Source organism: Arvicanthis niloticus, chromosome 6 (genome assembly GCF_011762505.2).
Source record: "Arvicanthis niloticus isolate mArvNil1 chromosome 6, mArvNil1.pat.X, whole genome shotgun sequence".
Lineage (NCBI taxonomy): Eukaryota > Metazoa > Chordata > Mammalia > Rodentia > Muridae > Arvicanthis > Arvicanthis niloticus.
In genome coordinates, this window is record NC_047663.1 from 42,696,230 (window position 1) to 42,723,600 (window position 27,371).

General features: G+C 47.1%; 1 pseudogene; it reads right to left on the reverse strand.

Annotated features, from left to right (window-relative positions):
* Window positions 1-14,546, reverse strand: part of LOC117710262 (large ribosomal subunit protein uL15 pseudogene) — a 44,984-nt pseudogene extending 30,438 nt beyond the window's left edge.
* Window positions 14,547-27,371: the final 12,825 nt, after the last annotated feature.

Below are 27,371 nucleotides of genomic sequence, written 5' to 3' on the forward strand. Positions count from 1 at the left end.
TGATATGTGTGGTCTGGTATGTGTGTGTGATGTCTGTGTTTGTGTGTGTAGTGTATGTGGTTTGTGTATACAGTCTGGTGTGGTGTGTGTGTATGTGTGTGTGGTCTGGTGGTGTGTGTGTGTGTGTGTGTGTGATGTGTATATGCTCTGGTGTAGTGAGTGTGTGTGGTGTATGTGATATGTGTGATGTATGTGTGGTGTGTGTGCATGGTATGTGTGTGTATGTGGTGTGTGTATGTATGTGTGTATATGTGGTGTGTGTATGTGTGTGTTTGTGGTGTATGTATATATGTATGTATGTATATATGTATATATATGTGTGTGTGTATGTGGGGTGTGTGTGTGGTATTTGTATATGTGTGTGTATGTATGTGTGTGTATGTGGTGTGTGTGTGTGTGTGTGCTGGTGTGTGTGTGATGTGTGGTATGTACATGCACCTGCCACGGTGCAAGTGTAGAGGTCAAAGACAACTTTGTGGCGTTGGCTCATGGACCCCAAGGATTAAATTCTCTGAGGCTGGGGTGACCATGAACTCCTCTCCTCTTTTTTCTGCCTCCTCAGTATCAGGATTACAGGTGCACTGCAGCTGGCAAAAAAAGATCCCGTGGTACTGTGGGGGTTGTTTGCCTTGTATTTCCCAGTGACTGGAACTGAATCCAGCTAAGGTGAAGCAAGCACTCTCTCACTGAGCTACATCCCCAGCATTGCCTGTCTGTTTGCTTTGGAGACATGGTCTTGCTGTGTGACTAGGTGGCCCTTAGCTAGTGATCCTATCTCAGCATACGAGAACTGGATTACTGGCATCATTATACTCAGCACTAGGTGGGGGGGTTGAACTCAGGTCTCTAACGTCAAAGCCTTGGCTCTTATCAGCACATGAGCCTTTCTGAAGGAGCAGGCACGAGAGATGTGTGAGGGAGCGAGGGGAGGGGTGCATGAATGAGAAATGAGCAAGCAAGGAAACATGAGTCTGTCTGAGGTGATGACTAGGGTTTCCAGGGCTATAAGATCAAGTGGCCTGATCACTGCCATGGCATTCAGATGTGAAGTGGAAATGGTGCCCAGCTCTGGGCTCAGAACAGGGTCCCTGCACATCTTGTTGCTTGGAGCAAACATAACTTCTGCTTGGGCATTGGTTTGCTTGCATGCTCACCTTGGGAAGACTGCACTCCTATTTTCTCCCCACCCACTGAGGACCCAGGCAGAAGGAATGGGGCTGGCTCTGCTCCTCTGCAGGCAAGCAAGCCATCAGTGGCAAGGGCTGGCTAACTACCTAAGTTTATTATCTCCTACTAGGCAAATAGATAGCCCTATGCTAACCGTGGGTCTTAGACCATCCACTCAAAGCTTCCTAGGCCATTCCCACTGAAAGTCAGGACAGAGGCATAGAGAGCTTTGAAAGCAAATAGTGTCTAGTTTCCCTTCTGTTTTCAGTAGGTTGACGGGGGGGGGGGGGGGGGGGGGGAGCTGCCCCAAGTCTGCACCATTCTGGGTTCTCCCCAGGCCTGCCAGTAATGCCCTGCAAACCCCCACCCGCCATAATCAGATCTAAAGCTGATGGAGGTGGGGCAGGGCCTGCCTCAGGCCTCCTGCCAGGATCCCCAAAGGGCGGGAAACGAGTTGGCATGGAAATTACAGTGTGCTATTAGTCAGAGCATGAGTAAGGGCGAGATTGGTGCCAAAAGTTTCTGTTCAAAGCAGCATGGGAATCTGGGAGAAAAACCCTGGGCGGGAAGCCAAGGAGACAGAGGAGTCCCTGACGTAGGGCATCTATAGCCCGGTTGCAGGTGACTGAAACCCAACTCACTCCAGCTTAAGGAGAAAAGGATGCTGTTGGTTCATAGGGGATGAAGAATGGAACGTCCCTGAGGGAGGCTCCCTGCTTGTCTTTGCTTCTCTCCCCATGCCGTCTCTCTCTCCCTTTCTTCCTTTAGTAACGGGAATCTTTATTGCTGAGGTGGGAGCTATGTTTTCCCAGCATTCCCTGCATATAGGAATGTCCATTGATATGTAAGTGGCAACTTTGGACCAGAGCTTCTAGAATGTTTTTTAAAGGTCTTGCTTACTCTTTCCTCTTACTTCCTTTTTCTGTCTACAACATGGACTTGAGGATTGGTCCTAGGACAGCCATCTGGGGTCAAAGAAAATCACATTGGGCTAAAATACTCCAAAGAAAATTTGCACCATCCCAACCCAGGAAATGGCATCTTCTGGAATTCTTTGCATCTGAAAAGTCACTGTGGTCATGTGGGTGCAAATGTGACTTGTGGGTGAAATCAGTTTCCACCTTCGTCACCTGGGAGTGGTGTTCTCAGTGGCAGGAAACGTTCCCAGGAACATCAGGCTGGTTCCTTCAGATTACCAGAAAGGAAGAGGAATGACTCTCCAGCTCAAGCTGGTAGCTCCTGGAGAAGAGAAGAGCTATGATTTGGTCCAGCTTGGACCATGTGGCCTTCCCTTCCTGGCACTGCCTGACAAATAAGACTCATGCTAAGACTGGTTTAGCATGAGTCACATGGCCTCCTGAGAGGCAGGTGGGCTATGAAGAAGTTAGAAAGTAAGGTTGGCTGTGTAAAAATAAGAGTCCACTGTGGTACCTACACACACACACACACACACACACACAGAGAGAGAGAGAGAGAGAGAGAGAGAGAGAGAGAGAGAGAGAGAGAGAGAGAGACATAGTCAGACACACATAGACACACATACAGACACATACACACAGACACATACAGAGACATAGACACACATACACTGGCACACAGACAGACAGACAGACAGACAGACACACACACACACACACACACACACACACACAAATAAAAAATGTAACTGAAAAAAATTTTTTTTAGAGATGCCCGGACATGGATTCTACCTATCCATTAGCTTCTAGCCCTGATTTCAATCCCAGCACCACAAAACAGAACTAACTAACCACCAAATACCAAAGTGCCCTCTCTCCCAGATGTGGTGTCAAATAACTGCTATCCCAGCACTTGGGAGGTGGAGGCAGGAGGATCAGGAATTCAAGGTCTTCCTCTACTATATGGTAAGTTTGAGATCAGCTTGCCTACAGGAGACTCTGACCCCAAAATCTTAATAAATAAACAAAAATAAGTACCAAAAAAAAAAAAAAATCCCTCACAAAACAAAACAAAAGCCTGGTCCAATGAGACCCATCTTGAAGGGCTGATGCTACCATTTAAGAATGTAATTCCCCCCTCCCCCCCCCACACACATATAGCAGATGAGTGCCTGGTCTGGCCTCAGTGGATGAAGACACACCTAACCTTGAGAGACTTGAGGCCCCAGGGAAGGGGGATGGGAGAGTAGCAAGCTCTCCGAGGCAAGGGAGAGGGGGATGGGAGAAGGAACTGTGGGAGGAGCACCGGGAGGGGAGGCGATGGCTGGAATGTAAATAAAATAATTAATAATAATAAAAAGAATGGAATTAGTTTGAGAAGCTGCCTCCCATTTTGCCAGGCATGTAATAAAGTCTATTTCTCTCCTGTAGGTGGGGCTGAGGTTTCTAACTGGACTTCTGTTCCTGTGTCTCTTGTGCTCAGAGGGAATAACCCCTATCCTTATCTGAGCTCTTGAGAATTTAGACCCAGGAAGTTCCCCATGATGAACCTGAGGATTGTTTGACAATTAAAAGATGGCCAGCCCTTGCCCAGGCCCAGCAGGGTACTAACCACACTTCTGCATCTTGGTACCTGCATCTATTAAAAAAAGCGATCACCTCAGCCAGCTGGGAGAGAGGTAAGCAAGATGCTCCATGGAGCCCACTGACTCCATGCCTGTAACTCCATGAGATTTCCAGGCGTACAGTTAACACTGGGAGACCACTGGTCTGTCGAAGCCTCACTTGGGTGAAATTGTCTCTTTGCTTTGTCATTGGTACCCCGTGTAGGTGAGTAGACATTTTCTCACAGATTCTCAGGAAAAGTTAATGTTATAGTGGTTTTCAGAGAACATAATAGTCTATTCTGGCAAAAGTAGTATTTTTCAGCCAGGCGTGGTGGGGACATATCCATAATCTCCACACTCAAAAGGCTTAGGACTGAGATTTGGAAGCTAGCCTGGGTTAAATAGCAAATATCAGGAAAAAAGAAAGAAAGAAAGAAAGAAAGAAAGAAAGAAAGAAAGAAAGATTGATTGATTATCCCTTCATGAGAGTGACTGCCTTTGACCCCCAGGGTCAGGGCCTCTGTCCCAAGAGTAGGATCTCATAATTCTACTCCAGTCTCACCTCTGCTAGAGGCCCTAACATAGTCTGGGAGGGCTGTACTGTACTGTACTCTGCTGTATTATACTGCACTACACTGCACTGCAGTGTATTGTACTGTACTGTACCACATTGCATTGCACTGTATTGTACTGTACTTTATTGTACTGTACTGTAATATACTGTACTGTGCTGCACTGCATTGTGCTATACTGTACTGCACTGCATTGTACTGCACTGCACTGTATTGTACTGCACTGCACTGTATTGTACCACACTGCACTGTATTGTACTGTATTATATTGTAGTGTACTGAACTGCACTGTATTGTACTGCGCTGTACTGCACTGCACTACACTGTATTGTACTGCACTGCATTGTATTGTACGGTACTATACTGTACTTTATTGTATTGCACTGTACTATGCTGTACTTTATTGTATTGTACTGTACTGCACTGCCTGTATTGTACTGTATTATATTGTACTATACTGCACTGCACTGTCTTGTACTATATTATATTGTATTGTACTGCACTGTACTATACTGCACTGCACTGTATTGTACTGCCCTGCACTGTATTGTACTGTGTTGCGCTGTATTGCATTGTATTGTAGCATATTTTTAGACTGTTTTACTATATACCATCCTGTCCTTGAGCACTCCATCCACTTGCTTCACACCCTCCATGATTAACTGGCAGGATTTCAGATGCTTCAGCCCCTCTCTAGTGGGACATGGCCATCAGCCTTGTTCTGAGAGCTGGCTCCTGCCCTGAGTCCCATGTCCTAACCCTTTGTCTCTGTTTTCCTAAAGGGTATGTACTTTCTTTTTCCTCTCAAACATTTCCGAAGAGAGACATCTGCGTTCTGCTTTCATTTCCTCATCTCTTCCTGCTTAGCCTCTTAGAATAGAGTTCTCGCCCGACTGTCCTGTTTCCACTCTCGGTTTTCTTCCCATGTGACTGCTCTGTGGCAGTCCTTGTGGACCATGCTGTGGCTGTGTGACACTTTCTCCTGCTCTCCTCTGATCCCACTGCCTTCATCCTGTCTATCTCTTCCCACTTACTTTATTTCAAAACAGGGTCTTGCTATGTATCCCAAGCTGGTTTCCAACTCATGGCAATAGTTCTCACCTCAGCCTCTAGAGTGCTAGAATTACAGGTGTGTGTCATCACGCCTGGTTCAATACATACACACAGACACACAGGCCATATCATATATACATGTATATGTATGTGTAGTGAGACCCTGTCAAAAAGACAAAACAAACGCCAGGTGGTAATGGCACACATCTCTAATCCTAGCACTTGGGAGGCAAAGGCAGGTGGATCTCTTGAGTTTGAGGCCAACCTGGTCTACAGAACAGAAATCCAGGGCAACCAGGGTTACACAAAGAAACCCTGTCTTGAAAAACCAACCAAACCAACCAAACTAAACCAAACTAAACCAAACCAAACACCCCCACCTCCCAATCACAAGTATAAAAAGGACCGAGGCTATAGCTCCGTGACAGAGCACTTGTGTAGTGTGTGTGCACCAGAGTGGGAAAGCATTTGTATAGCACACATAACACCATGGGTTTTATCTCCAGAACCCCAGGGGGCAAAAACACAAAACGATTTCTAGCTGGAGAGCTGGCTTAGCAGGTGAACATAAGGACCTGAATTCAACTCTCAACAAACATGTAAAAAGTCAGGGATAGCCATGCACATGAGCCTGTAACCCCAGTGCTACATACCACATACACATGTATGAACACACCCAGTATTCATACACACACACATACACACACACACACACCATTTGTAGAACTTAAGAAAAATGGGCTGGAGAGATGGCTCAGTGGTTAAGAGCACTGACTGCTCTTCCAGAGGACCTGAGTTCAATTCCCAGCAACCACATGGTGGCTCACAACCATCTGTAATGAGGTCTGATGCCCTTCTCTGGTGTGTCTGAAGAGAGCAATGGTGTACTCATATACATAAAATAAATAAATAAATCTTCAAATATTAAAATTACATCTATGCTGGAAAGATGCTCAGTGGTTAAGGGTACTCTGCTCTTCCAGAGGACCAGAGTTCGGTTCCCAGCTCACAACTGCCTGTAACTCCAGCTCTGCGAGATTCAAAGCCTTCTTTTGGCCTCAGAGGGCACCTGCACACACGTGGCATACACTTACACAGAAACAAACACATATCCATAAAAATAAGTCTAAAACGCAACAGTAACAATTACAAAAGTCTCTGAGGAGCTTTGGGCTGATTTTATTGCACTCATTTTTATTTTCATTACATTTATTTATTTAGCGTGGGAGGCACACATGTGGAGGGCACAATTGGAAGGAGCCAGGTTTTTCTGTCCATCATGTGGATTCAAACTCAGGTAGTCAGGCTTGGCAGCAAGTGGATTTACTGTCAGAGCCATCTCACCAGCCCCTCCTTTTTAAAGACACAGTCTCATATTGCTCTGTCTGTCTGTGAACGCTTGACCCTCCTGCCTGTTCTGCATATGTGCTGGGATTACATGTGTGAGCTGCCTTGCCTAGCTATATTTGGGCAGATGTTTGTCGAAATTTACTTTAGAATACAAAGCACTATGGTGGTTCAGCTGAGGCCCCCTAGTGGCCTGGAGGATAATATTCTCCTGTGCATCTTAATGTTCTCTAGAGGAAAATCAAGATGGTTTCCTTTGGGTAGAGCCCTAATGTCAGAGCACATGCCTGTATCACTGTGACAGTCCCTCCTCACAGGTGCAGGGACAGCACCAGGCTGGGTAACTGTATGGCACACTCTAATCCTCCTTTAGCCACACATGACAAGCAATTAGTGTTGACAAGCCTGGGTGCAAGGACAGGCCATTGGCTTCCTTCTGGCCTCACCTGGGCTCCAGAAGCCAGTACTAGCCCAGCCAGTACTAGTCATTCTCCATCCTAGCCAAGGGAGCCAGTTAAAAATAGCACCAGTCGGGACACCAATTGGGAAGCCAGATGGGACAGTCTAGAGCTTGGGTGGGGAGCAGACAAGGCTGTTTCTGGTCCCGCTGCTTTCTGGTGACCTTGGGAACAGTATGCATCCTTTCCTGGTCTCTGAGTACCACCTATGAAGAGCAGAGCTGAGTGTCTGCATGTTTCCTTCCACGGGTCTTCAGGGGGAAACCGACACAGAAGGCAGACAAGGTTAGTGATCTGCTTGAAGCCTCCCATTGCTGGGGGACTCACTACCTCTGTCTACACTGCTGGACAGCTTTAGTAGTGCTACCAGTGAGCTCCACCCTGTGCTGGACAGATTTCTGTGGGCCCCTCATTAACCTCATTCTTCCCTTGAGACCTCTTGAATGTGACTAATTTTTCCATTGGGAAGCCCTGTAAAGACACTTCACATGGCTCTGTGACTTCTCTGGGAGCCAGACGAGTACCTTCCATGCAGAGCAAGCCTGCACACTCTTGCCTTGTTCAGGGCCATTTCAGCCCCATTCTAACCCCCAGCCCAAAGGGTCCCTCTCTCCCTAGTCTGGGCATCTTCTCAGCCTCTCAGACCAGCTGCAATTTGCTGCCCAGATGAATTCTTCTTGACTTCTGTAAGGAAGCCTGGGAAGCCCCTCTCTACCTCACTATGGCTGGTGATCCTTCCAAGATGTCCCAGTCTCTGCAGACCATCTGATGCAGTTGACAGGTAGCAGGTAGATTGACATGTAGTTATCAGACTGCAGATGAATCCAGAGTTCATCCACACCTTCAGGGGACTTAGGTCTTGGAGCTGATTATAAACTTTGGCACAGTCTGGCCAGAGCAACCTGACCATATCAGCAGCAGGGTGAAGGGCACTCCCTGGATTCTCCTAGAAACCATTTTGCTATTATTGATCCCCTGTCTGTTATCTCAAAGACAGACTTCCCATGTGACATTGTCTCCCTTGTTCTGTGCCCTGATGGTCATGAAGTCCCCAAGATGGCTCATCCCCTCACTGTATGACCTTACAGAACTGTCTCCTTACTCCCCAGGCATTGAGCCTTCTCTTCTGGGTCAGGCTCTCTCACCTGCAGGACCCTCTGGCTCTTCAGATAACATCCGTTTGTTCCCACCTCCCCATCCATGAACCTGTTGTGTGAAGGGGGCTCAGCCCAGCACCACTCTAGGACTGGCTGGCTGAAAGCAGCCACATCCCGCACGTGGTTACTGTCTGTGAGTCACCACATCATGGCTGTTTATTAGGACCCCATGAGCTGATTTGCCAACTCTGGAACCCTGGGAGCTGGCTAAGTTTAGTATAAGAGCCGTGAGTGTGAGGACGCTGTGTTCCCTCTCCTTCTGGCAAAACATGAGACTGGAGCCTTCTTTTCATCTTCCTTCTCCCTGACAAGTCCTTGCTTCATTTACTGCCAGATTGGCCTCCTCCCAGCATGCATCTGTAATTAAGGGGGAAACACCCGCAATTGTGCTAGGGCCGGAGAACCTCAGATCATTGCAAAGTTTTCGGGAACAGAGGCTTGGGAACATAGAATGCTTTAAAGCGTGAATGCAGATGCGTGGCTCTGGGTATCAGTGGATCAGCTTTGTGGGGTGCAGGGACCACCAGAGTTCTTAAGGAAACATGCCTTACCATGGAAAAGTTCTTCATGCTTTTTACATTGCTTGCCCTTAGAAGCAATCACTCTCATATTGAGAGAAAGATGGCTCTCCTTGCATTGGACAGCCCCTTTGATCTTTGGCCCTTCCAGGATTAGACACTTCAGCACCTTCTCCAGGTTTGCACCAGGAAAAAAGTCTCTGTGACCTGGTTCAGGCTGGGCAGGCAGACACCACACTGCTGAAGATAAAATCCAGGGACAGTAGAGGAGGTCTGAGGCATTCCATCTGCCCTGAGGAAAATAATTTCATTGGCACAATTGGTGTAGATCACCTAGGCAGAAAGAGTAGTTGAGAACTGTTGGGGAGAGTGGAGGAGCCATTTCTAGCTAACTTAAACTACTAAGGGGTCCAGCCAGCATCAGTGTTTGAAGGGCTGAGTGTGTCCCTCTGGTCACTGTGCCTGCGCTTGTTCCCACATGCTGGCTTGCTCATCCGGAGAACCTTCCAGCTAGACTTGACACCATTGTTTCTTCTGTCTGTTGTACAATGTCTCACATAACTCAGGTTGACCCTGAACTCGTGATCCCTCTGCTTCTGCTTCTGCTTCCAGATCTCCCTTCCAGATCTCCTTTAATCATGTGAGTGCCTCTCTGCCCCTCATCCCATTTCAAGGAACTCTTTCCTGAAGACATGTGTCACTTGATGTTCAAAGAAATTCATGTGAGTATATGTCAGGCCACACAAAAGTGTAAGGAATGATCAACAGTCAGAGAAAGCAGGCACATGTTGTTCTTTGTTAGAAAGAACATCACCTTTGGTCTATCCAACCCCCAACCCCACCCTGCCCAAGTTAAAGGAGAGTAGTGTGTGTCCTGCCTCCCCCAGGTGGTGAAATAGGGAGAGGTGAGTATTCCAGTCAGTTTTGATCAGCAGATTCGAGCCTGTGCTGACTCCTTTGCCTTCTGTTGTCTCCTCTGGAGGCTGCACTGGTTAATAGCTACTGTGTGACTCCAAGGCCATTTGGGCTCCCAGGATCTAGGTTGAAGTTTGAAATCAGCCATTTGTATGAGACCCCTGGGAAATCGCTTAAACCATTCAGAACGACATCTTCCCAACTTAGAGAAATCAAGATAAGAAGTCTGCGACTCTTCAACCTAGACATGAGTTTGGGTGAGAAAAGAAACAGCCTCTGAGCTGTGGCAGTTCTCAGCCTCAATAGTGCTGGGATGACAGGTATGTAGCACTAGGTCAAGCAATCCATGCCTTTTAAATATTTTCCAATATGTTTTGGTAGGCTATTTAAGATATTTAAGTCTCATTCTGTAACCTAGACTGGTTTAGAACTCACTATGCAGCCCAGGCAATCCTCCTGCCTCAGCCTTCCAAGTGTTGACATTAGAGGTGTGAGCCACCATGCCAGGCTTTCAGCAAGAGTTTCTATCTCTAGAATACTCTCCCAGAATTTGTCTTGGAATGTAGCTTGATCAGTGAGCATGAGACCCTGGGTTTGATCTGCAGTGCCTGTACAAAAAAATCAGGGCATGATGACACACACTTGCAACGTCGGGGGAAGCAGAAGCAACTCAGCTCGTTTAGTGAGCTACAAACCAATGAGAGACCCTTTCTCAAAAAAAAAAAAAGAAAGAAAAAAAAAAGACAGTGTCTGAAGAACACACCTGTACTCACACAAGCACCATATGATTACATATGTGCACGCACACATATCTCCAGGGTTATCATGAGAGCACAGTGATAAGACACACGTGTCTATGAAGCATTTTATTCTGGGCACTGAGGGCACAGTAGCAAATAAGTTTAAGTCTTTGTCTTGGAGGAGGCGGCACTTGGTACAACGTACAGACAGACAGTAACTAAACAAGTATGTAAAATGTCATATTAGGGGATGGGTAGAAGCAAGGGTAGGGAAGAAAATAAAGACAGGACCCTGAGGTGGAGTAATGGTCTAGCCATGCAGAGGTCCCGGGCTCCCTCCCTATCACCACCAAAGTGGGCGGGGACAGGGAAGGAAGCAGGAAGTCCAGGAGGGAGGGAAAGAAGATAGCACAGAGGAGAGAGAATCCAGTGTGTGCTATTCTCCGATCACAGGTTCCATCAGCCAACATTTGGTAGCACTTTTGCCTACCTTGCAAGAGGCCCTGAAATCCACCCTCAGCACTACTAAAACCAGGCGTGGTACTACTGTGTCCACAATATTAGCATTTCAAAGGTAGAGGCAGGAGGATCAGAAACAGTTCAAGATCCTTAGCTACATAGTCATGGCTACAGAAAGTTCAAGACCAGCCTGGAATACATGAGACCTTGTTTTAAAAATCAATAAAAAAATAAGTGAGCCAACAAAGTAAAAACACCCTTAAGGAGAGGAGAGTCTCAGGCCAAAGCACACTTCGTGCCCTGCCCTGAGATGGACGTGTCTTGCTTTGTGAGGAATGGTGACCAGTCACTAGAAGTACAGCAATGGGACCCAGAGATGGGGGAGTTCAGGACAAGGCAGGGAAGGCTTTGGGTGCCCAGACCATGGGGTATAAATGTCCTGCAAATAGTTAAGAGCTGGTTAATAGATTAGGCCCTCCACGTATATGCCCTCCACGTAGAATAGACCTTGGGGCAGGTCTTTTAATAATAACAAAAAACCTCTCACTAGGCTGGTGAGAGAGGTTAGCGTGTAAAGGTACTTCCTGTACAGCCTGACAAACTGGGTTCATCCCGGGGTCCAGATGGTGAAAAGAGGCAGCCCACTCCCACATGTTGTTCTCTGACTTACACACACACACACACACACACACACACACACACACACACACACACACACAGAGAGAGAGAGAGAGAGAGAGAGACAGAGAGACAGAGAGACAGAGAGACAGAGAGACAGAGACAGAGAGACAGAGAGAGAAAGAGAGACAGAGAAACAGAGAGAGGCAGAGACAGAGAGTGGCAGAGACACAGACAGGAAAAAAATTAAAACATAATTAAAATCACATTCTTGGGGTACATGTGGAGGTCAGAGAATATCTTGAGGAAGTAGATTCTTTCGTTCTGTGATGTGAGTCCAGAGGATCAAACTCAAGTCATCAGGTTTAAAAAAACAAAGGTGTGTGTGTGTGTGTGTGTGTGTGTGAGAGAGAGAGAGAGAGAGAGAGAGAGAGAGAGAGAGAGAGACAGACAGACAGACAAACAGACAGAGAGACTCCTTTGTCACAGTGTCCATGTGGAAGTCAGACGACAGCATGGTAAAGTCCATCCTTTCTTTTATTGTTTTTTTGTTGTTATTGTTTGTTTGTTTGAGACAGGATTTCTCTGTGTAGCCCTGGCTGTCCTGGAACTCACTCTGTAGACCAGGCTGGCTTCAAATTCACAGAAATCCACTTGCCTCTGCCTTCTGAGTGCTGGGATTAAAGACTTGGGCTTGTTTGTTTCAGTGCCCAGAATGAAATGCTGCATAGACATGTGTGCCTTATCATTGTCATCTCATGACAACCCCAGGAATGTACATGTGCATGTGCATGTGTGAATTCACATCAGTGCTTGTGTGAGTGCAAGTGTGTTCCTCAGACTCTCTCTCTCCCTCCCTCTCTCCTTCCCTCCCTCTCTCCTTCCCTCCCTCTCCTTACTTCTCTCCCTCTCCCTCTCCCTCTCCCTCTCCCTCTCCCTCTCCCTCTCCCTCTCCCTCTCCCTCTCCCTCTCCCTCTCCCTCTCCCTCTCCCTCTCCCTCTCCCTCTCCCTCTCCCTCTCCCTCTCCCTCTCCCTCTCCCTTCTTCCCCTACTCTCTCCAGGGTCTCTCATTGGTTTATAGCTCACCAAATGGGCTGAGTTGTTTCTGTACGATGTGTCTATATGAGTCTGGGTGTCATGTGCCACATGGTGTTGATGTAGAGGTGAGAAGACACATTACTGAGGCAATCCTCTCTCTCTGCCATGTATGTTCTGGGAACTGAACTCAAGGTATCAGTTCATTTATCTATTTTTAAAGGTGGATTGTTTGTATTTTTATCATCCTTTTGTAGGTTTTTAATTTTTTTTTACTTTATTATTATTGTGTATGTCGTGTGTATGCAGGGGCCTGGGGAAGCCAGAAGAGGGCCTCAGATCCCCTGAAGCTGGAGTACATGTGTCCTGCCCATTGTAGGTGCTAGGGACCCAAGTGGAAGAGCAGGAAGCACCCTTGACTGCTAAATCATCTCTTCAGCCTCAAAGGAGTTTTTGTATGTCCCAGATATGACTACTTTTTTTTAAAAACTGGGACCAGAATTCAGAATTTTAATTTTGCCCTAAAGTCACCAAAGTAAAAATCACCATAAAACATTTTTTATTTTCTTTAAAACCTTAGTGCAAAACACACAGCACACACCAAAAAGAAGCCCAAGCTTCTTGTTGGAAGAATTGTTGTATGCTGTATTATAAATATTATAATACTAAGGTTATCCCTGGCTATATAGCCAACTCTAAACAATCGAGGCTAGCCTGGGTTACATGATGCCCTGTTTCAAAAACCAAACAAACAACAACAAAAAGCAAAAGAATAATCCAGGGCCAGTAAGACTGCTCAGCAGGTAAAGGCACCTCCAGACTCCAGCCTCCAGCTTCCAGCAGGTAAAGGCACCTCCAGACTCCAGCCTCCAGCCTCCAGCAGGTAAAGGCGCCAGATGGCTGAGGTTCTTCCCTAAGACCCACAGGGTAGAATCAGAAAACAGGGCTTGCACACTGAAGGCCCAGACCTTCACATAGTCTCCAGAACACATGCACAGTGGACCTCTAGAGCCCTCTGCAACCCCTACAGAGCTGAGAATCTTTTATCTAAGGGGCAAGTCAGACTGAGTGAGCAAGGTCACATAAGCAGGCTGAGTCACAGGACAAAGGTACAGAGGGAGTTCTGGCCTTGCAGGAAGACGGGTTGGCTCGCAAGACCACAGAACTGCCTTGTACCTCTGAGACCGTATATTTCAGCTTCCACAGGTCTCAAGCAAGAGACAGAGCCATCAGGACTCCTGTTGAAGGATTGGTCTATTGTAAACCTGTGCTACGGTATCTACCTGAGACTGGGTGAGTTATTTATAGATCCATCTGATTTTAGTGAGACTCTGGAGATGATGATTAAATTTCATTATTTGTGTGCACGTGTGTGTGTGTGTGTGTGTGTGTGTGTGTGTGTGTACATACATTCTGGAAATGTACATGGGGAGGAACCAGCGTGGCAGTTTCTCAGAGCCATTTTTATAGGGTCAGTTGACCAAGTCAGTGAAGTCCAGAGGACTGTCCAACCATTCTCACATTATTTAAATGGTTTATGCTGGATTTTGTATGATACAAGCGAGTCTCTGCCCGAAAGGCCCTTTGTTTTGTGGGAATTGTAGGTATTTTTGGAGCAGTCCCACAGGCAGCTCTTTTTTGTGTGCTTGCACGTTCTTCTGGAGGGAACACTGTGACCACACAGCAGTCAGGCTGCCTCTGCTTCACACAGCGTGGAAGGGGAAATGAGCTGCCAAGGAGAAGTTGACCAAGCTGGCTCCGCCTCCCTTACCTTCCAGGCCCTGTGATAGGTAGAGGGCCAAGCTGGCTCCGCCTCCCTTACCTTCCAGCCCCTGTGATAGGCAGAGAGCCAAGCTGGCTCCACCTCCCTTACCTTCCAGCCCCTGTGATAGGCAGAATGCCCTCATCTGCCCCTTCACAGTCCTTTGTCCAAACCTCAATGTCCAACCTCTCTTGCAGTTCATGATTTGCTCTCCTAGCCATATTGATACTCCCACTCCGTTAGATCGTGAATCCTTGTGGCGTGACACTAGTAATCTTGCCCTTCTATGTCCTGAATTTCTATCATAGCATCTGTCCAGTTTGTCCTTGGTAACTATTTAGTATTGAAAAGATAAGTCAAAGAAGGTTTCAGAAGTACGGAGGCGATAGTTAAGGCAATTTAGGGAGATTGCTCTAGAACTGAAGCTCATGAAACTTTAGGTATGGGTTTGTTTTTGTTTTTGTTTTTTTTGGTTCCTGTTGTATTATCAAGAAGAGACACCATGACCAAGGCAACTTTTAAAAGAAAGTCTTTAATTCGAGGCTTGCTTACAGTTTCAGAGGGTTAGTCCATTATTATCATGGTAAGGAGTATGGCTTCAGGCAGGCAGGCAGGCAGGCAGGCAGCAGGCAGGCAGGCAGGCAGCAGGCAGGCAGGCAGGCAGGCAGGCAGGCAGGCAGGCAGGCAGGCAGGCAGGCAGGCAGGCAGGCAGGCAGCAGGCAGGCAGGCAGGCAGGCAGGCAGGCAGGCAGGCAGGCAGGCAGGCAGGCAGGCAGGCAGCAGGCAGGCAGGCAGGCAGGCAGGCAGGCAGGCAGGCAGGCAGGCAGCAGGCAGGCAGGCAGACAGGCAGCAGGCAGGCAGGCAGGCAGGCAGCAGGCAGGCAGGCAGGCAGGCAGGCAGGCAGCAGGCAGGCAGGCAGGCAGGCAGGCATGGTGCTAGAGCAGTAACTGAGAGCTCACATCTTAAGACACAGCCATGAGGCAGAGAGACCCTGGGAAGGGCACAAATCTTTTGAAACCTCAAAGCCCACTCCCCAGTTACACGCTTCCTCCAATAAGGCCACACTGCCTCCAACAAGGCCACACCCTCTAATCCTTCCCAAACAGTTCTACTAACTGGGGACCAAGCATTCAAACATATGAGCCTGTAGGGACCATTCTCATCCACACCAATATAGGTATGTTCATAAGATGTAGGTCAGGCTTCTTGTGAGCTGCTTGTTACCTCAGTTTCATCCTCTAGATAAGGACAAAATATGGTAACTGCTAGGCCAGGTGTGTATCTTGGTTGGCAGAGAGCTTGCCTAGTATGTACAAAGGCCTGACTTACATTCCAAGCACCAAATAAACAAGGCATCGTGGTGTACTCCTGGAACCCCAGCACTCAGGAAGTAGAGGCAGGAAGATCCAGAGAACAAGATCATCCTCAGGTGTATATCAAGTTCAAGGACATCCTGAGATATGTAAGACCTTGTCTCAAACAAAACAAAACCACCAACAACAAACAACCAAACACAAAACCCAACTGCTTTGTAAAGAGTGTGTGAGGAAGGAATGGCCTAGCTCAGGAGAAGCTCCCAGAGCTGTGTCTGGCACATTTCACATGCATTAGATTTTATAATCACCACAGTCTTGTCTGTGATTACACAATTGTAAGGCTGTCAGGGCAGGGCGCTAGGCTGCAGATGAATGGCTGACCATAGGAGGGGGCGTGTCCTGGCACTTTTTCTTCAGCTCATTTAGGCAGGCACTGTGAGAGGGACACAAGGTGACAGCTGATGCTGAGAGGCCAAGTGGACTAAGCCAGTCTAAACTGGATGAGGCTATGTAGAGCCCTGGGGCTAGGACATCCAGAGGCCCACTGTGTGCCAGCAGCCTCCATGTTGGACACCTGACCAGCTCAGGTGTGTCTGGGTTAGACTTCTTCCATACTGGACTGTAAAAGTGTCTTTTATTCTTCTGTTGTAACTGTCATCTGGGAAGCTTACTGCCTCCATCTGCTAACCTAGGCCTAGTTCTAGAAGCATCTAGCCTCTGTACAATCTAATCTAGGCCTAGAATTTTTTCAGCCTCTGAGACTTGCAGCTGAATAAGCTCACCCTTTCTAGTTCTTTCTGAACTCTGGCTGGCTGGTTCAACTCAGCTGTTCTTTCTCAAACTCCTCTCCCAGCTGACTTATTCAATCTTAATTTCCTCTCTGCCTCTGAATTGCTCTGCTTGGCCTCAAACTGACTCTAGAAATCTTTTTGAATCTTCTGGTTCCTTCCCTTTCTCTTGCTCATTCTGTCTTTACCTGTGTCTAGCTTGTTCTTCCTGCAATCTGTCTGTGTACAACTGTCCTGGTAAACCTGCCTCCTTCTCCATCTCTGTGCTGCTCTACTCTCCCTCCCAACTCTACTGCTCTGCTCTCCACAAACTCTACTGTATTCCTGTACTGTGCTCTCTCTTTCCTGTACTGTTTTTCTCTCCCTTTAGTAGCTTCCCTTTCCTCTCTCTTTTTGTGAGAGTTGGGCAGATCCTATTCTATCAAATCTTTCTCCGATTTGTCACTTTGTCTGTCACTCAATTAGACATCATTTTCAAACATGGTTGCTTCCTTCTACAAACTAAATTTACCTTCATTGTCTGGGATTAAAGGTGAGTAGTAAGGGTGTCTCTGTATTAAAGGTGTGAGCCGAACCACACCCTAACTAGAAACAGGTTCAAATATCCTGTAACACTGAACTGATACATTGCCTGTCTCTGCAGTGCCCCAGATGACATTGGACTCAACATCTTTGGGTAGACATTTCCTCTACTCTGTGTTGAGGCTTCTTTCTCACAATAGATGACCAGGAAGCAGGATGAGCAGCTGGAGAGATAGATCAGCAGTTAGGAGCACTTGCTGCTCTTCTAAAGGACCCAAGTTAGGCTCCCAGACACCTCTCAACTCCAATTCCAGGGAATCCAGTAACCAATTCTTGCCTCCAAAGGCACTCAAACACACTGAAGACACACTCAAGACACACTCATATACATAACAGTTTTAAAAGAGAAATGTAGAACGATCAATCTAATGAAGGATTAAATGCATGTGGGCCAGCAAGAAGGCACAATAGGTAAAGGCCCTTGCTGCCAAGCCTGACCTCTGAGTTCAGTCCCTGAGACTTACATAATGGGAAGAGAACAGACTCCTGAAAACTGTCCTCTGACCTCCACACTTGTGTGAGCATGCACAACAAAACAACAAAAGAAATGTTAAAAATGGTTAAGTAGTTTGGTTTTAACATCCAAATTACTTCCCAAAAGTTACTAATAATAGTGTAAAGAATGGGGTTCTTTAGAGGAGCAGAACTGAATGAATATATATTCCAATGGGGCTTTATAGATTGGCTTATACAATAGGAGACAGCAATGGCTGCCTGCACACTTTGATGGGTCTGAACCTAGGAGCTGTGCAATCTTCCAGATAGGATAACCCAGCAATCTCCATCTTTCTCTGAAGACCTGGAGGACTCCTGCAGAGCTAACAGTCTTTAGTTTGTGTTGGAAAGTAGGAGAAGCTGGGTTCTGATATCACCAGTCTTGAGGCTGCAGCAGCAGCAACAGAAGCAGCACAGATGCACTCTCCAGACAGGAGCAAAGCTGGGGAGGCAAAAGCAGCACTGTTCTTTGGAACTCTTTATACTGTGACTCTGCCAGGTTTGGGGGAAACCTGTCCACTCTGGAGAAGGCAGTTCTATTTCCTGGAAATGCCCAGTGCCTGGTGCCCTTACTCCTGCCCTCAAGGAAGCTTTTCCCAGTCTCTCTTGCTATCTCTTGCATGTTGGTGCTTTTGCCCCACGAAGAAATATTCCCTCTCTGGGAAATGTGGCCCACTTGACCATGACTGTTTCTTGGCTTCACTGTCCTCCTACAAGAAAAAGTTCATCCTCAGTTGGACACGATGGCAATCACCTGTAATCTTAACACACAGAAGGCTGAGACAGAAGGATTTCTGAGTGTAAGGCCAGCCTGTGCTACATGATGAGATTTAAGGGAAAGAAAGAAAGGAAAGAAAGAATTAAGCCTTGGAGTTTACTTGGAGTCTTGCTTACAGGAAAGTTTCCACTGTGTTTCAATGGTCACATGCTTTCCATTCAGCTCCTTAGTACTGATATTACTTATTATATAGTATTTATTATTATATATTATAGTTTTTATTTATGTAAGTCAATATCCTACCTGCTTTTTCATTTTTAATTAATTTTATTTTACGCCTGTGGGTGTTTTGCCTAGATGTGTGTTTGTGCACTACAAGTGTGCCTGATACCTGTACATAACAGAAGAGGGTGTCAGAGCCTCAGGGACTGAAGTTATATATGATTGTGAGCCACCATGTATGTACTGGGAATTGAACCTGGGGCCTCTAGAAGAGCAGTCAGATTATTTCCCCTGAGCCATCGCTCCATTTCTTCTACCTACTTCTTTTAGGGGCTTTCCTGGGATTTCCCTGAAGAGGTCATGGCTTTCATCTGTCCAAGACAATGATGAGGACACATACATGACACAAGTACTCAAGCTTGAGAGATGTGTATTGCACTGGACCTCTGCCACTTAGCAACTCTGTGGTAAATGTAATATGGTGATTTGAATAAGTTTGGCCCCATAGGCTCATATAAGTATAATACTCATATAAGTAGAATACTTAGTCACTAGGGAGTCCAATTCTTTGAAAGGATTAGAAGGATTAGGATATTCGGTCTTGCTGGAGCAAGTGTATTATGGGGATGGGGTTTGAAGTTTCAAAAGCACATGCCAGACCCAGGCTTGCTTGCTGTCTCTGTCTCTGTCTCTGTCTCTGTCTCTGTCTCTGCCTCTCTCTCTCTGTCTCTCTCTCTCTCTCTGTTTCTGTCTCTCTCTCTCTCTCTCCCTCCTTCCTTCCCTCCTTCTCTCTCTCCCCCCTGAGGATCAGGATGTAAAGCTCTCAGTTCCTGCTCTAGCATCATGAGATCATGAGACAGACTTCTGTCTCAAAAATTATATAAAGTCAGCAAGATGGCTCAGACGACAAAGGTACCTGACACCAAGACTGATAGCTTGTGTTTGATTCCTGGGACTCACATTGTGCAAGAAGAAAAATGACCCCTCTGAGAGCCACCATGGTGGACACACACAGAGATGTACACACACACAGAGCTACACACACACACACACACAGAGATGCACACACAGATGCACGCACACACACAGATGCACACACACACAGATATGCATGCGCATACAGATGCACACACAGACACACACACAGATACATAAACACAGATGCACACACATGGATGCACATACACACAGCTGTGCACACACACAGCTGTGTACACACACAGATGCACACATATACACAGATGCACACACACACACACAAAGTGAAAATTAAAAAAAAAAAAGTAGCACCAGGTGATCACTTTTAATCCCAGCACTTGGGAGGCAGAGGCAGGAAGATCTATGAGTTCGAGGCCAGCCTGGTCTACAGAGTGAGTTCCAGGACAGCCAGGGCTACACAGAGAAACCTGGTCTCCAAAAAGTGGCAAATCACTAAGACACTCAACCTGGCCTCCAGAACATGCACACTCCCTCACACACATGTGAAGATTTATGCACACAGAACCAAAAAAAAAGTTTTTTTTTAATTGAGATGAATCCCTTACATGAAGTGGTGGACATTATATTCCCATGTTCAGGTGGGTAGCTGAGAAGTAAAGAGCTGAGGAGTCACCGTTATGCCTGGCACATGCCCAGTGCTTCTTCTCTCCCTAGACTGGAAAGATCTCTTTGTATTTATTTCACTGGAAAGTGTCCTGCTCTCTGCAGCTTCCCAGGAACAAGCAGTCTCCGGGGTGGTTTGCAAATGAGTACATCTCTCTGCAGATGGCAGCCCTGAGATCAGAGCAGTACACCAGGCAGGCTCGTGGGTGGCTGGCAAGATGGCTCCTGCTTCCCCTCCCCTCCCTGTCCGCTTCAGCCCCACTTGGGGTAGTCTACCTTGGGGGATGTTCACCATGCCACCATGTTCTCTCTCCAAGGGAGGCTGTGCCCTCCTCCTCACACTACTCAATAGAGGGGAGTGAATGCCAGGCATTGTGCCACATACCTGTAATACCAGAGGAGAGGACCAGAAATCCGAGCTATCTCCAGCTACATGTCAAATCTGAGACCAGCCTGGGTTATATGAGAACCGTGTTTCAAAAAGAAATAAACAAAAAAACCAGAACAAAACAAAAACTCCAAACCCACAAAGCAAGCAAACACAGGCCAGTAGTGACGCCATTCTAGAGACAGAGAGGCAGGTGGATCTCTCTGAATTTGAGTCCAGCCTGGCCTACACAGTGATTTCCAGGCCAGCCAAGGCTACATAGTGAGACTCTGCCTAAATTTTTTAAAAATAATTTTTTTATTTTATGTGCATTGGTATTTTGTCCACATGTGTCTGTGTGAGGGTGTCTGATCCCCTGTAGTTCTAGACAGTTGTGAAATGCCATGTGGGTGCTGGAATTGAACCTGCATCCCCTGGAAAAGCAGCCAGTGCTCTTCCTAACCCATGGCTCTTCTTCTTTTACCCCTGAACCACCTCCCCCGCTCCGTGCCTAAAAAGTTTTAATTAAAATAAATAAATAAATGAACAAATAAGAACTTACCAGTTTGTATATCTAAAAAAATTCCAGGAGCGGCAGAGGCATGACTGGGTATTCAGTGTGCCCACAGCTTCATGGATCCTTCTGCTCCCTCCTTTTTTGGGTTTGAGTCACAGTTTGCCTTCTTCTGTGGTGAGAAGTTCACCCAGCAGTATCCATCCTGTTTCCAGTAAATTCAATTTAAGGCTCCAGGGAAAGGCTGAGACTGATCTGTCTGGTCCCATGCATGTTCCTGAGCCAATAAATGTGAACTGCATATGTATGGTGTGGGGAATGGTTTTGGTGTTGTGTTTTTGAGATAACATTGTACTCTGTAGCTGGGATTGGGCTTGAACTCACCATAGAGCCCAGACTGTTCTTGATCCCACAGGGTTCTCTTACCTTTGACTCAGGAGAGCTGAAATGACAGGAGCGTGTGTATGTGTGTGTGTGTGTGTGTGTGTGTGTGTGTGTGTGTGTGTATACACGTACCACAGCACATATGTGGAGGTCAGAGGACAGGGAGTAAGTTCTCTCCTTTCACCACTTGGGTTCCAGGGATTGAACTCAGGTTATCAGTTTTGTCCGAAAGCACCTTTATCTTTTGAGTCCTCTTGCCGCCTTGATGTAGGTGCTTTGACAGAGATGTTTATCTACCATGGAACTGGGGTGGGAGGTGAACAAGGTTGGTTCTCCACCACACTCAGGTTTCCACAGGGAGACGGCCGAAATGGGAAGGTTTCTAGGGAACCAAAAGTAGAAGATACTGGTCGTTGGGAGCACAGCAGATCTCCACGGATCTCAAAATGGTGAACTCTGTCCTCTCCAAGGACATAAAACCTGCTCTTTCATCCAGAAAGCTGGGAATTTGAAGTGATTAATAGCCTGGTATTATCTGTTGATCCAGGCCACATTCACAACCAGGGCCAGGGATATCTAATATTCTAAATGACCCTTATATTATCTGTGTAGCCAGAGCTACAACACAACCAGGCCCAGAGGTGAGCCTAAATGACCTTTAAGCTATCTGTGTGGCTGAGACCAAGGCCAGCTCCTTTCCTAGGCCCTTAAGGTAGTCCATCTCAGAACCCATCTTTTCTTGGAAGCAATGACATGTACCCTGAGTTGAGTTTCAATGTAATTATGCTTATCAGGGGTTGTATTACACTAGGAAACTCCCCCCACCCTGCGCCCCAAATTACAATGTATTTTTGTTTTTTTTCTAGACAGGTTTCTGTGTAGCCCTGAGTGTCCTGGAACTCACTCTGTAGACCAGGCTGGCCTCAATCTGCCTGCCTCTGCCTCCCAAGTCTCTGCCTCCCAAGTGCTGGGATTAAAGGCTTGTGTCACCACTACCTGGCCTGGATGGAGTTTTCATTTCTACCTCCTTGAGGTTGTTTTCTTGCTGTGACCACCTGCAGGGCCCCCCACAGCCTGTAGCCATCAGAACTTCCAGGGTCTTATCCTTGTTTCCCATGACACTCCCCCACCCCTGGCTGTCTGTGGAGCTCTGCCTCTTACTCAGAGGGCACAGTTGTTGGAGCCAGGTGAACGTGGGCTTTTACTATAGTCCTGTTGCTTATTCAGCTGGGGGGTGCTAATAAAAACTTTTTTTAATCCATTCAAGTTCAATGTCCTTGTCTGTGGCAGTTTCTACTTCACAGTCCCCCTGTGAGGATTAACGAGCCACAAGTCTTGTGCCTAGCATGGAAAATGTTACTTTTTATTTTTTAAAGATTTATTTATTTTATGTCTATGAATACATTGTAGCTGCCTTCAGACACAACAGAAGAGGGCATTGGATCCCATTATAGATGGCTGTGAGCCACCATGTGGTTGCTGGGAATTGAATTCAGGACCTCTGGAAGAGCAGTCAGTGCACTTAACCGCTGAGCCGTCTCTCCAGCCCGATGTTATGGTTTTAATTTGAAATGCCTGCATGGGCCCATGCTTTGAATGCTCAATCCCCAGTTCTAAGTGCTACTTGAAAGACAGTGGAGCTATAAGGAGGCAGGGTGTGCCTGAGAGAAGTGGATGACAAGGTGTGGGTCTCTGAAGGTTTACCAAAGCCCGGCTTCACAGCACAGTTTGTACATCCCGGCCAAATGTGAGGAGCCTCTGCCCAGGCTCCCACTGGCATAGACTCAACATGCCCTCGCTTCAGGATGGACTGAGCTCTCCCTGAAACAGTGAGCCATCGCTGCTTCTGTCTGGTCTCTGGTTATACCTGACCCCCAGGTTGGGTTCTAGGTCTCAGTTCTTGAACCTGTACCAGATCTGCTTATCCTTGAGTCTGTCTGCTCTCCTCATGGGCCTGGACTCCGGAGTGCTTCCTGACAAAGCAGCAGCAGGTGTCTGTAGGAGGTGGTACATGAGGCTTGTTTGTTTGTTTGGTTTTTTTATCTTGAAAAATGTGCCATTTTCACATTGTCACAGAACAAACAGAACCTTGACATATGGGCATCTATTTATGATCCTGGCATTTTTTTTTTTTTTTTTTTTTTTTTTTTTTTTTTTTTTTAGAGAGACAAGGTCTTGCTATGTATGTAGCCCTAGCTGGCTAATAATTCTGTTATGTATGTGCCTGTGTATGCGTGTGCATGTGTGTGTGTGTGTGTATGTGTGTGTGTACATGCATGCATATGTGTTTGTGCCTGTGGAGGCCACAGGGAAACCTTAAATGTTGTTCCTCAGGAACCATCTACCTTACTTTTTTGGGGGGAGAATAGTCGGTGCAATTTCAGTATTTTTAATTTTTTTAATTTATTATTTTAAGACAGGATTTCACTATATTGCCCTGGGTAGCCCAGAACTTAATATGTAGGTTAGCCTGGTCTTGAACATAGATATCCACTTGCCTTGGCCTCCGAAGTGTACTCTCAAATCAGTACATCCTCACAGGCTGTCTAGTATTATTCTTGGTGGGACTTCTCTGGGCAGTCGCTGACGAGGGGCTGTAGCTCTCCCAGGCGCTCCCATCCACACTGGAAGCAGAGGCTGGGAACCAGCGTCTTCTGACGAGAAGCCAGGGGACAGTGCCTCCCTGCCTGTCTGTCTGGAAGTTATTTTAGTGAGCTCACCTATTGTCATTGCCATCTCAGCTGGCTTTTTGATGTCCTTCCAAGATGCAGCAGGGCAAGAGGCAGCTGTTTTGCTTCCAAAGTCAGATCCATCTTCTTCCCCTCAGAGAGAGGCCTCAGCTTCCACTACTGAAAGATGCACTGTCCCTCCACTCCAAGGAGCCTTGGTCCCTTCTCTGCTTCCTCAAAGTCTTACATCCCAGGAAATGGGACACAGAGGCTGGTGTTATGAGGAAGGAGTGGCCTGGGAGAGGCTTAGAAAAACCTGGTATAGGGTGTTTCAAAGAGGAGAGATTAGGGAGTGTGCCTGCAGGGTCCAGAGTGGGGACTCAGGGTCTGGGTGGCTGGCTCATCTCCCACTTGCTGGCTGTAAGTTGTAGAAGGCCCTGTCCCTTGTCCCAACATCATTTCTGCTTTTAGAGTCCCTACCCTTCCCCATGGAGGAGGCCCTGCTAATAAGGAGTGATTTGGGAGAGAAGGCTTGCTCTTGTAGAGCATTAATTTTTTTTTTTCAGACAGGGTTTCTCTGTGTAGCCCTGGCTGTCCTGGAACTCACTTTGTAGACCAGGCTGGCCTCGAACTCAGAAATCCGCCTGCCTCTGCCTCCCAAGTGCTGGGATTAAAGGCATGTGCCACCACTGCCTGGCTTGTAGAGCATTCTTATAGGCCTTAGCTGGGCAATAGGCCCAGTCCATTCTACTGAATACTTACTAGCAGGGCATCCACTCCCTGCCAGGCACTTGGGGTCCAAGATGACTGTGGCTGTGGCTTGGCATGTAGCATGCTTGCTGTGTTGGAAGGGTCATGGTGGGGGATGACCACACCTATGTCCAATAAGTGCAATGGAGAAGGTGAAGTTTTGGAAGGCCAGATCGGTGTAGCAGGGAAGACCTCTAGAGGAGGCATCTTCTAGTCTGAGATCTGGAGGACTAGTAGGGGTTAACCAGACTGGGTCAACCCAGGAGGAGACATGGGCTGAGGCAGAGAGGACTTAGAGAGCCTCAGGAGCTCTGCAGAGTTCTTAGGAGACTCCAGGCAGCAGTAACACCAGGCCTGGAGCCCGCCAATGGGCGGATGCTCACAAATCAGACGCTTCCCTGAAGCTGCTCCTGTCCTCCTTTCTGCCCTCACCCCCACTGACCTTTCCCTGAAGCTCTGGGTGCACCCTGTTCCCATCCCTCCTGATTAGAGTATGACGCTAGCCCAGCATCCAGCCTGGGAAGGAGGGACTAATGGCAGCTGATGCTGCTCAGCCTGTCCTGGACCCCTAAGCCAGGGCTCTCAAAGGAGAGCCTGTAACAGCTCATTTGTTCTCTCTCTCTCTCTCTCTCTCTCTCTCTCTCTCTCTCTCTCTCTCTCCATTTTTCTTCCTCCTATTTTTTTCAAACATGTCTTTATGTACACAGACTGTTCTCAAATTTACAAGCGTCCTGCCTTAGCTTCTAAGTGTTAGGATTACAAGGAGGTACCACTACATCCTTGTATAAATGCAAAAAGAATAAAGAATGATTCTTTAAAGCAAAGCTGCAGGACTGGAGAGCCCTTGCTCTCTTGCAGAGGACCTGGGTTCAAATCTCAGCACCGGTGTCTGGCAGCTCACAGTTACCTGTAGCCGCAGCTCCAGGGGATCTGATTCCCTCTTCTGGCCTCCACTTACTGCGTGCACCTGTACAGACATACTTAGCAGGCAAAACACTCATAGACATAAAATCAAAATAAACTCTAAAATGTCTTTAAAGAGTTGGCATGGTGGTGTCCCAGCACTTGATGGGGTGAAGGAGGAGCATTATTAGTTTGAGGCTAGCCTGGGCTATAAACCAAGATAACATATCTCTTCCTCCCCTCTAAACCAGCTACTGGGGACTTTGAGTCCTAATGGGCAAATAAGAGTCTCTCCTCTACCCCACATCAGCCTCTTTAGAGACTTGTGAAGTGAATTGGGTGATGAGCTGGACAGACACCCACGTCAGGACCGGCATCCTCCCTCTTCAGCTTCCAGGAGAGCTGCAGGTTGCTACTCACAGATGCTGCTCACTGTGGGTGGAGGGTTGGGGAGAGGCACTGTCAGGTTCATCGGGCTTGGTGGAGAGAGAAAGGTCCAGGCTCCTTGTCTGAACCCTGACAGACTTCCAGGTGTCCTCTCCCCTCCAGGTTCCTGCAGGTTGGGGTGGGACACCGGTCATTGTGATGAAATCTCTCTATACCTCCTCCTTGCCCTGAAATCCCTTCTTTCACCAGCGACACCTTCTCTGACCCTCAAACCAAGATAGATTCCTTTACCATATGCTCATGTCTCCTCAGTAAACTTTTATAACCAGCATGCTGTCTGGCCAGTGTCTGCCTCCCCCATGAACTGTAATAGCCCCATGGGTGGGAGCAGTAGCTGATCTGATTCTCTGTTGCATTCTACCATGCCAACACGTGATTTTGAAATATTTGTCGAGAGAATAAGCAACTTTACTATGCATCTAATCTAATCCTTTAGGAAGCCGTCAACTTTACTTAGGGCTGGAGAGTGTCTCCTTTGTTCACTCAACAAATATATTTACAAAGAAGAACAAAGTCCTACCTCTCAACATCAAAATAATTCCAGACGGTTCAAAGATATTTGTCTGTGAGAAAATAAAAGCAGTAAAGCTCTAGGGGAAAGATGGGTGTGTTTTAGAGGTACCAAGGGACTTTATAAGTATAGCACGGAAAATAAAACCAGGGAGAAAAGGTTGTTATTCATGATTGCATCAAATTCCAGAGCTTTATAAGGGAAACTAATAAAGAAGCTGGGTGTGGTGGTGCATGCCTGTGATCCCCACCACTTGGGACGTGGAGGCAGGAGGATCAGGAGTTCCAGATCGCTCTTGGATACATAAAAACCTGTCAAAAAGGGTGTGTTTGGCGGGTGAGTAAGAGCAGCTGGGGATATAGCCGGGTTGATTGTGCACTTGCTTGTGTAGAACACCACCTAATCTAGCCTTAGTGACTCACGGTAATCCCAACACTCAGGAGGCAGACGCAGGTAGATCAGGAGAAGTTCAAGGTCATCCTGGGACACAAATCAAAGGCAGAGCATACTAAGCTATGTGAGACCTTATCTTTTTTCTTTCTAGATTTATTTCATTTTTAGTTATATGAACACGTCTGTGTGCGGGTAAGTACATATGAATGCAGGTGCCCGTGGAAGGCTGGAGGCAGCAGACCACCCCCAGAACCGTCATTACAGACAGTTATAAGCCGCCCGGTGTGGGCATGAGCTGCCCGGTGTAGGTGTTAGGAGTGGAGCTCAAGAGCCATGGGTCCTCTGCATCCTTTGCAAAAGTAGTGTGTGTGTGTGTGTGTGTGTGT